This window comes from Mastomys coucha, unplaced genomic scaffold, assembly GCF_008632895.1.
Source record: "Mastomys coucha isolate ucsf_1 unplaced genomic scaffold, UCSF_Mcou_1 pScaffold17, whole genome shotgun sequence".
NCBI classification, from domain to species: Eukaryota; Metazoa; Chordata; class Mammalia; order Rodentia; family Muridae; genus Mastomys; species Mastomys coucha.
Genome location: NW_022196899.1, coordinates 38516872 through 38526917, shown reverse-complemented (window position 1 = coordinate 38526917; position 10046 = coordinate 38516872). Strand labels below are relative to the sequence as shown.

General features: G+C 31.7%; 1 long non-coding RNA gene across 2 annotated transcripts in view; it reads left to right on the top strand.

The window, feature by feature from the left end:
* Positions 1–9720, top strand: part of LOC116095147 — a 78906-nt gene extending 69186 nt beyond the window's left edge. For both annotated transcript variants that reach the window (XR_004120473.1, XR_004120472.1), the window contains 2 exons: positions 4997–5067; positions 8730–9720. This is a non-coding gene — a long non-coding RNA (uncharacterized LOC116095147). The remainder of the gene's footprint in view (positions 1–4996; positions 5068–8729) is intronic.
* Positions 9721–10046: the final 326 nt, after the last annotated feature.

Sequence of the window (10046 nt, the reverse complement as noted above, 5' to 3'; positions counted from 1 at the left end):
TATATATATACATATATATATCAGAATTCATGCTGTTTTATTAATTAGTGTACAAAGATTTGTTAGGTTTGATGATTATGTTCAATTAAGTATAATGAATATAATTAATGTTGCTTCTGTTTTAGGTTCTTGAGTTAATAGTGCCATTAGCTGAAGCTGTTTTTGTTGTGGTCGTGATTATTGCTATAGTAGAATACTAAACTTAAAATGAGAGGAAAGTTAAAAGTTTGAGCAGTGTTTTTTGTTTTTCATTAAATCTGTGTACATGTACGTGTGTGTATACTCATATCCATATGTATATATTGTCATTTAAGTTACACACTGTAAGGTAAGCATAAATTGCAACATTAATTTCCTAGCCATAGTGTTAGTTGCTACAAACCATTTCTTTCTTTTAAATCTATTTAGAAAGAGAAGTTTTAAATCTAAATGGGGTTGTTAAATTTTACTTGGCAGAGAGTATCTCTGCCTTTCCATCAACTGAATTGGAAACGATTAATTTTCTTCAGAAGGAAAGTCTTAAACAGCATTTTCACATTCCAACTATTTTAAATCCAGTAATTTTTCTCTATTAAATGCTTTGTCATTGGGCCTTTATGTAGCATTATTTCACTGTTGGTATTGACTGTTATAATATACAGGATAAATTTAATTTTAACTGTCATGCTTTTTATCTACTTATTCTACAGGCAATATTAATGAATATTTAAATAATGAAAGGAGAAAATTACTCTTATAGCTTTAAGCAGTGCTGTAGAAAGCACAGGTCTTCAATATGCTATTTACAGTAAAAGGAGCATAATGAAGTAATATATTTTATCATGTACCAGAAATTTATCATTGATCCTGAAATAAAGAAAAATTTCAATAATTTTTTTCACATATACACACACATAATCTACATAATCCTACATAATCCCACATATTTCATTTTTTTGTAAAGTTATTTACACAAGCCTGCAGGACTATTGGCTTTTGTTGCATAAGTTAAGTAAGTAAAATTTCTACTTACAACATGTTTTCAAACCACAGCACAGTCTAGCCTTTTTTGTTTTGTTAGAGAACATTCTATATACAATTTTCTATTAATAGTTTCTCTTTGTCAGGAATGAGTTGTTTTGGTGTTTGAATTTTGTAAGTGCTTTGAAGGGCCATTTTAAAGACCACTATATTGTCTGTTTTGGTATTGATGTGTAAATGTGTGGATATTGCTTATTATGAGCATCTACACTGTGTTTGTTGCAGACATAGTTAATTAATGAATGCGTTACCATAAATATCATTTTGCTGTGGTGTGGATCTTAAGATCCTCTCTCTGAAATTTTCAAGAATATGTCTTCATTTAAGTGATATGACCATGCTAAACCTCAGACTACTGAGCAGACTTACTGAATGCATGCATCCCGTCTAGTGGTAACTAAGTGTATTTTAACTAGCATCCTTTCAGACTGTCCCCAGCTTCAGCTAACCAACATTCTGCTCTCTATCTGCATGAGTTTGACTTTTAGCCTCTGCATACAAAGGTAAAGATATTCCATCTCACAAATGGACAATTGTTTCTGCTGTGTTCCTGGTGGAGACTACATGTGGAGTTATCATGTATAAATCATATCATTTGTTTTTTAGTATTCAGTGAAAGAACCAAACTGAAAAAGAGGAGCAAGACATAATTTTTCATTTAATTTTTATTATTTAATTAATTAGTTTTGTCTGTACATGTGTGCATCAGAAGTATAATATATGCACATAGGTGTGCACGAGTGCATATATGGAGGAGCGGCAGAGTGTCACATGTCCTCTGTTACTCTCTGACTTATTCCTTTAGGGCAGAGTCTTTGGCTGAGCTGAGTGTTAGGCTGGCAGCCATCTAGCTTTTCCAGTTCTCTTGTCTCTAGTCCCCTCACTGCTGGGGTTGCACATGAGCACAGCCTATGCCTGAATTCTGTATGGGTACTGGGATCCAAACTCCAGAACTTATGTTTGCACAACCAATCCTCTTACATTCTTAGCTATTTCTCCAGACCCTACATATTTAAATTTTATAACTTATGGTATAATCAAAACTTGAAAACCTAAAAAAGAAAACCTGGAAAGTATTTGATTAAAGGCACATGCCACCACCACCTGGCCTTAACTTCATTCTTATGTCTTATGTTTACTCAAAGAATTTTTCTGGTTTTCTAATACAGTTTCTTCAATACTTTTTATTTTTACATTATTGAATATCTGAATATTGGCTATAGCCATAGGTCTATTTGTATTTTAATTAGAACTATAATATAATTATTTTAAGTTTTTGATTAAATTTGTTGGAAATTTTCCATTTTGAATGAAATTAAACTTTGTATTTTTTAATGTTTTCACTGAATCATATCTCATTTCTAAAACAGTCTACATATTATTAATTTAGTCTACTTACTTTATAGTCTACTTATCATTTTAAATTTTATCAAATAACATTCTCATGCTTATTTTATTAACTAAAGTTATATTACCTGTGTTTTTCTTAATTCTTGGTTTTCTATCATTAAACTTTTAAGATGTTGTTTTTACTTATTCATTTATTTATTTATTCACTCATTTTTATATTTTGAGAGAGGGCACACTCTGTAGTTGTGGTTTACCTGGAACTTGTTGTGTTGACCAGGGTGGCCTCACACTTACAGAGATCCACTTACCTCTGCCTATTGACTGCTGGTATTAAAGACATGCACCACCATGCCTAGTCTTCATATATTAATATAAGTACATCATGTAAGTTTCTTTATGTATCTAAATTTAGGTGCATTTTTCAAAGTATTGATCAATTTAATTAGAATTTTTAATTATTTCTTTGGATGGTAAATAGAGAATTTAAAATTGTTTAGGTCATTAATTTTCTGCTTACTGAAGAGTTGCACAATGTTTAAGAAGTGTATTGAGTATAATATTGAGTCACTGAAATTTACTCTATGCAAGACAGAATTGATTTTTTCAGATGTGTTACAGTACATATATATGTATATATATATATACATATATATATACATATATATGTTCAAATTGGATAAAAAAATCTCAGACACAGGCACACTTCTAGTATGTTTTTGATAAGACATGGCAACTATTTCCTTAAATTTTTACATACATTACAAATTCATGATCTACAAATATTGAGTCTTATATTACAATTTAATTAATTTGTCATAATTTAATATTTTATTGGGCTGCATATTTTTATCTTGATTTATCATTCAATATTGATTCAACTCTAATTCCTAGACATATAACATAAAGTTTCATGTTCTGTGAACTTGTACTTTTTGTACCATGTAATAGACTTTTGGGATTGGTATATATGTCATAGTATGAACCTCAATTTCATCCTTTTGTTCTTTACATTATTAATTTATATCTTTTTCTATATCTTCACAGGCATGTGTGTGTGTGTGTGTGTGTGTGTGTGTGTGTGTGTGCGTGTGTGTGTAGTGAGGCTTTATATTTTGTTAAGCAAAGCCATACCTAGAATAATCTACTATTTAAGAACCAAAAGTTTAATGCTCCATTGCTGCCTAGCTGGTATTGATGATAGAGGAGTCAGTCAGTGACTGAACAAGCTGATGGATGCGAAAAGATGTCATAGGTAGACAAAGCTGTTTTCCAAGTCACAATTAGATAGCTGACTTCTGTCTGGGTTCTCATTTCCTGAAATAAAGACTTATCAGGTTTTCCTTAGCCTACCGCTACTTGGATTTTTCAGTGTTCCTGCTGTTCTAATCTTGGTAGGAACCAGTAAACTTCCCTGTATATGTCTGAATCAACCAATCTACGAAGACAGCCACAAACAACTAATCTAGAGAAAAGAAAGGGAGCTTTCTTATACCATAGACATAAAACCCTCCACTCTTCAGGAATTAAAATGGACTCTGGTTTTCAGTTCATGTCCTATGTGAACTTCTCTTTCCTTGCTATGCTGACTTTTACAATAAACCTTGGCTATGTGTTGTACCTGTGACTCCTTCAGTGGTAGGGAAAATGAAAGGAACCCAAATCTTAGGTAGTAATAATATTAGTTAAATTATTTTCTTAAATGTGTAAGTTCATCTGACAACTACTTTAATAATTTATAGTAAATCCTCTAGTTATCACCAATATGAGATTCAGAATTATTTCTACTCTGGCCTCCATCCATCCATCCACCCACCACCCCATTTACATGTTTGTGCTATTTATATTTTACAGAAGTTTTCCATCAAGTACTTAAAAAATACAGTCAGGCAGTTTAGTTTTGAAGAGAAGCTTCTATAACATACTTGCACCCTAAAGATTTCAGAGTTCACAGTGAGTAAATCACTGCATGCACCTTACCCAGTTTCTTCTTGTGAAATACATTTTCCTCATATCCAATTGCAGGTAGTGTATGATTTTGTATTAACATACACCTATACAAATGCAAAACTACTTTTACATTTTTCCTAGCTAAAGCCTCCAATATGGCTATGGGAGTAAGCTGATAGAAGGCTACTAAGTGCATAGATAAAGAGAAGTTTGAATATACTCTAATTATGTCATCTGTGTGACTATATTAATATCAATGATGCCTTGTAAAAAAGAAAATGGATATTTTGTAATAAAGAAGTAAATGTTTTTCATTAATATTTTATCATGCATTCTCAATATATTTAAAGTAAATTAACATTTCAACTTCTTATATATAACTTCAAGTCTAAATTTAACTTTTATATGTGCTATGCATATGTCTGTGTGTGAAATTTTTAGAAATATTTTAAAAATTAGAGAAGAATAAGGTTTTTTCTTACTACATTCTTATTTCATTCTCTCTGGCTTCCACTGTTGCTCCTGAATAGTTTCTTGTCATTTGATTCTCTTTCCATTTCCAGGAGGGCCTTTGTCTCTCTAAAACTGTGTGCCTGAGATCTTCAGAAGCACTGATCATGACTTAATATTTAAGTAACTAACTATGAATTTATTTATTTTATTCTGCTTTGTCTTTCAGACTTCAGGATCTAAGAAATGGTGGCCATCATAAGTTTTTTTGAGCTTCTAAAATAGAACCCTGACACCTAGGTAATTCAAAAGAATTATTTGTTGCTCACAGTATTAGACTATGGACAGACCCCTGTCTACATCCCCACATATGGTGAGAGCATTCATACAATATCTGATGTCAGAGAGCTAATTGGGAAGAAAATGCATGGAATATCAAGAAATAGGGAAACTTAGGTTTATTTGAAAATAACTAAAAAATGACTCAACAGCTCCCAGAGCAAATATTATAATAATGGAAGAATTTTCTCTCAAGGTTAATCATGTCTCAAATGTGTCACATTTCAACAGTTTTTCATTGATGATTAATACCCAATGTCTGAATGCCAAGGGGACGCTGAATCTTGGTGCTGGATTTCATTAACCTATCCTATTCATTCACGGAAATGTATTCCCAGAATTCCTCATGTAGACTATAGTTTTTTCTCATTTTTCAATGTCTCCTGTAATCTCCAGTGTGGGCTTGCCACAGCATTATGTCATTTATAAGTTAACACTATCATCAATTTGAAAATTGTGTGCTTCTATGTAGTCTTTCTAAATTTCCCATTTGGCTGGATTTTAAGGACACTTTTTTCTTAACATAGGTTATTGGTTTTCATTTTTACTTTTCCATATATATGGAGGCACAGAAACATAATTAATTTGCATTGATTTAGAGTATATTTGTATTTGGAATACATGTAGAAAAAGGTATCTAATCAAGCCATCTAACTCAAGTAGATATTTTTCTATATGCACTTGTCGTTTTCTTATTTGTGAGTTAATCTTTGCTACAATTATAACAATGGACACTTCATACTCATTAAAGGAAAAATCTATCAAGATTAACTCTCAATTCTGAACATCTATGCCCCAAATGAAAGGGCACCCACATTTATAAAAAAAAATGTTACTAAAGCTCAAGGCATACATCAAACCTCACACAATAATAATGGGAGACAACACCCTGCTCTCACCGATAGACAGATCATGGAAACAGAAAGTAACAGAGACACAGTGAAATTAACAGAAGTTAGGAGTCAAATGGATTTAACGGATCTCTATAGAACATTTTACCCTAAAACATAAGAATATACCTTCTTCTTAGCACCTCATGGTACCTTCTCCAAAACTGACCATATAATTGGATACAAAACAACCCTCAACTGAAACAAGTTTGAAATGATTCCCTGCATCCTATCAGATCATCACAGACTCAGGCTGGTCTTCAATAGCAACAAAAACAATAGAAAGCCCACATGCACATGAGAGCTTAACATCTCTCTAATTTAATTTGTATGCTTAAAAATGTTAAGTATTCAATCTACTCTTCTCTTAGCTCCTTTTCCTCCCCCATCCTCTACCTCATGATTCCCTCCTAATTTCACATTATCTTCATTTTATTGTTTTAATGAAACATGTAGTGCTGCCAGTGTGTGTGCCCCAGCACTGATAGCCTTGATGACACATCTGTATATCAGATTCCCTTCTCCTAAGGATCAAAGTAGACCATTTAAACTGGATTGCTAGTTTTCTTTATTGAGGAATTGTCTTTCAGATCATTAGGTTCTCCAGACAATTACAAGATTAGTTCCTCAAAAATTAAATTCCTTCATACAGTACTATAAATACAGACTTCAATTTGGTCTTAAGATATTCTCCATAACCTAAACATCCATTAAGGCAGCCTTGGGATATTCTGTATTAATCTGCTTTTTTATTGTTTTTAATGTTTATTCCCAGGTATTTCCTCATTCTCAGATTAGCAATGTGTTTGGTAATCTACAGTCCTATGAAGTACCATTTATAAACCTCAAATCTTCTCATAGAACAGCTTTAGTACACAGGTTTTCTGATTCCATATGGTGTCTCCAAACCTTATTACTTTTATATAACACTTATATACCCACATTCCATTATCTTTCTTGACCACTGCTATTTTTTTTCAGAAACATGTATCTAAACACACATAAAATCATTTTATCCAGAACTTTCTGTTTTATATAGAAATGCTTTTCAAATTGGCTATCATCCAAATAAAAGAATTCCAATACTTCTGGAATGCCTGATAATGATATTTTGAATTCTCTGTGGTTTATGATACTTTCATTTCTTAGCAAGTAGTCATTAATATATAATTAATTGCTTATAGTATAAAATAAATTCCTTAAGAATTCTAGCCAGTATAAATAGCCAAAGACTAATTCCTTACTGTCAATCTAAATTATTAATGTGTGGATGCATTCACTATAAATGTTTGTTGCCCTCAACTTCACCCATTCTCTCCATAACAACAGTTATGAGCTTTTGTTACTCTAGAAGGAAGCTTTATAATGTTGATTCCATTAGACAAACTATATATCAAATAAAGCAATAAAACTTTAATTTGATATTTTAACTGTAAATATGAAATTTATTTGAATGAGGTCATTAAATATAGTTAGTAGCAAACACTGTTAATTTTGGTAATGTATAAATTCAATTATTTTCTTATAGTATGCTATAATATATGCAAATTTGAAATAAATTGTTTACATTACTGAAAATTTCACTTAAAGAGCCAAACATTTAATTATAGAATCTTTTACAAATTTAATTTTTATATAAATATAATTCATTTTGATTGTACTCATACCTATCAATTGCCTTCTGCCCCTTCTCTGTTTCATACCATCTACTTTCCACTCTCAGATTTATGGCCTTTTTAATTATATACACATAGAAGTATGTACACAATTCACTGTGCCTAGTTAGTGGTGCCTGTATGACTATGGATTTACAGCTGGCCAGTAAAACATGAGAAGCTCCCCCAAGAGGGTCCTGCTTGAACCTCTTGGGAGTTTATGGTGCAGGATTCCTGTAATGTCCAAAAGACACAATCTCACAGTTTTCCTGTTCCTCTGCCTCATATATTCATGAAATTAGATATCTTTTTGTCTTTGCCTTTGTCACTGACCTTTACCCACTTCTATGGAGAGTGTTTTACAGATTATTTAAGCTAAGTTTTTAGCTATTCCACTTAAACTATAAATATTTACTCATACTAATATAAAATCACAGAACCTGGTCTACAGAGCTGTTCCAGAACAGGCAAGACTGCACAAAGAAACCCTATATCATAAAAAGAAATAAATAAAATCATGCAGCCAATTTTCTTTATATCCACATTTATTATTTATAGGAATTTATAATTCATAAACTTTTCCATGTTTATTGTGTAACTTTGGATGTAGAATATTAGAAATATCTACATCTTGTAGAGGGGGGAAATAGGACTTAAAGAGTAAATGATTTACTTTAAAGAATATACAGACACATGAAATTCCAAACACTATTAGAGACATATTTACCAAGAAGAGTTGCTGACCTTTTCCATAAGATGCATAAGTGAAAAAAATAAATGTAGGATAAAAAAAGAAAGTTCTTTGGCATGCTATACAATCTTGCATAATCTCTCTAGGTATTTAAATCCTTAGTTTCCCTAGCTGAAAATTATGTATCCTTTAAAAATGATTGTCAAAGAGATTAGATAAAACAATATATATGATACAATGTAAGCACTGAATTGATTTTATTTCTTTATGTGTCAGTAGTCATAACTTTGAGTATTCCAGAATATATGATTAGTAGAAGTCCAGATTTCATCTTTTTGCTGAGTTGTTTATTGTAGTTCTCCCACCTTCTGCTTTTTCTATCAACAGAAATGAGTCAGTTACCATCTTCAAGGCAAAGAACTACAAAGTTTGGCCTTTGGTGTTGAAATGAAGAGAGCTACATTCATGCATACATATCTGGACTTCATGAATTTGTTTCTATTTCCATTTTGTTACTCCTCTGAGACAAAATAAGTATGAAGCTTGTCTCTAAAATTATAATTATGCATTATTGTTCATTTGAAGTGACCTAGTTAAGAATTACTAAAACATTTGAAACCATAAAGCATTTAAGTTCCTCATAAGGGCTATAGATGGAATTATAAGAAAATTATAACCACCCTTGAGGTGATTCTGGATGAGGATGAATGATTCCTGGAGGATTTGCACTTCTACTGTGACTACTAATATCTGCTGAAATTCCCTGCTCTGAGGGGTTAATGTATCTGACAGATTAATCGGAGGAACCATGAGAGCAGGTGATGCCTGTACCTTCATTACTTGTTTTTCCTGCTTCTGTAATTTTGATGTTTTGTTATTTTTCTGTCTCTGTGCTCAAACACTGATTGGTTATTAAAATCAAAGACAAGCTGAAGAGTTGGACAGTCTTCCAGGTGATTTATTTTTTATTTCTTATTTCTGAAAGCTGACTGTAGCTCATATTGTATAAGAAAAATCATTCCTTGCCTTTCTGAAATATAATTTTCTGATCTTTGTCTTGTATTGTCAATAGCCTCCCACACCCTATAAGAGCATCATTGCATTGTACTGGTAAAATAATGCCATCCAGTCTTTTACTTAATGATTATTATGTTGGCTGTACTCGATAAACACTAATTACAGAAATCAAAATTATTGTATTCTGCTTGATATGTTAATGACTATTGAATTCTGTCTTTGTTTTGCCATGCTTGATTCCTTAACTGTTTGGTATAAATATACATTCAAATATATTTCTGACTTTCAGAGTAAAAATGAACCCTAGACAATGTAGAAAATTCTGTTAACCAGAGTATTTACAATATAGTGTCATGATTTGCACAATGACCTTATGAATGATATTTTTTACAAGATTATCTTCTCATGAATCCTTCATTCTTTGACTGCTTCATTAATCTTAAAGTTTCAGAAACTTGGGAAAAGATAAGACTAATTCATGTTACTGTAAAAAGATGAGGTTAACATAACTTTAAAAAAAGACACACGAACAGTTTAGTACTGTGAACTCACACAGGAAATTAATCACTGCACACTGAAGTCTGCCACTGACTAAAGTAAAAAGAGAACTGGTATGTCTTAAAGATTAAAAACCTTAACACTTTTTGTCCCTAACACAGTAGAAGCAAACACACTCCTAACAGTTGT